Source organism: Capra hircus, unplaced genomic scaffold (genome assembly GCF_001704415.2).
Source record: "Capra hircus breed San Clemente unplaced genomic scaffold, ASM170441v1, whole genome shotgun sequence".
Taxonomy (NCBI): domain Eukaryota; kingdom Metazoa; phylum Chordata; class Mammalia; order Artiodactyla; family Bovidae; genus Capra; species Capra hircus.
The window spans coordinates 20681-22011 of NW_017190371.1; the positions used below are offsets into that span (position 1 = coordinate 20681).

Sequence of the window (1331 nt, forward strand, 5' to 3'; positions counted from 1 at the left end):
TGGTATTGCTGGAAAACGGGATAACTCTCTATTTTGTGTTTCAAGGAGCCTCCAGATATTTTCCTTCGTGGCTGCACCCACCCATTTACAACAACCCTGCCCACGGTGTAGGAGGGTTCCCTGTTCCCCTCGCCTCCGCAGCACTTAAGCTTCGAAGATCTTTTGAGGATGGCCGTTCTGAGCCGTGTGAGAAGATGGCTCATGGTAGTTTTAATTTGCATTTCTTTACTACTTACTGATGATGAGTATCTTCCACGGGCTTTTTACCTTCTATTACAGGGGAACCAGCGGAAAGTGGCTTCTTGAAAGTCAGCCCTGTTTTGAATTCTCTTCATGTGATTTACCCCGGAAGATTTCTTTAGGGCTGGTGTCATTTTTTTTTTTTTTTACCTTCTTGTTAACATTTTTTTATAGTATTTCCTTTTAAATTCATTCAAAACAAACAAAAAAGGAAAACAAAGACAATGGTCCCAGAAGGAATGCAGGATTCGTTTTAGTTACAGCACAGAGATTCTTCTCTCGGTGGGAACTGTGCTCTTGGTTTCAGCAATAAGTGAGGGGAAGGTCTTGCGCTTTTGAAGTTCTGAGGGGTGCAGGGCGTCCCGTTAGTAGGGGTAGATGGGAAATGCTATCTGCAACCGTCCAAGGCTGGAACGGTCTTCCAGTCACTGTGGCGTCCACCTGCTGTCAGGGTTAGTTCCAGATTTTGAGGAAGCTGTCCCAGGACCCCGTCGCCACGGCCATCCCGTCATCAGTTACCCCCAGGCAGCTCACGCGGTTGTCATGCCCGGCCAAGACCCCTGCCCCGTCGGCTTTGAGGGCGTCCCAGACGTTGCAGTTGAAGTCGTCGTACCCTGCGAGAAGGAGGCGCCCACTCTTGGAGAAGGAGACGGAGGTGATCCCGCAGATGATGTTGTCGTGGGAGTAGGTCCTGAGCTCCTGGTCCGCACGGAGGTCGAACAGCCGGCAGGTGGCGTCGTCTGAGCCAGTGGCAAATGCGTTGCGGTTCGGGAAGAAACAGATGGCGTTGATATCGGGCTCGTGGCCGGTGAAGGTTTGCCGGCACACCCCTTCTCGCACGTCCCAGAGTTTGGCTGAAGCGTCACAAGCACCAGAGACAGTCTGGTGTCCGGAGCGAGTGAAAGGCTCATGACGTCCCCGGTGTGTCCAGGGAATGTGGTCGTCTGCTGGCCAGTCTCGATGTCCCACAGGGCACAGGTGGTGTCTCCAGAGCCGGTAACGATCTGATTGTCATCCAGAAAACGGCAGCACGACAGGTAACCTGTGTGTCCAGCCAGCTCACGATTCACACGACATTCCCTTCACGAGTT

At 52.2% G+C, this 1331-nt stretch overlaps 1 pseudogene; it reads right to left on the reverse strand.

The window, feature by feature from the left end:
• Nucleotides 1-652: 652 nt before the first annotated feature.
• On the reverse strand, nt 653-1324 carry LOC108634844 (annotated as a pseudogene).
• Between the last annotated feature and the right edge of the window lie 7 nt (nt 1325-1331).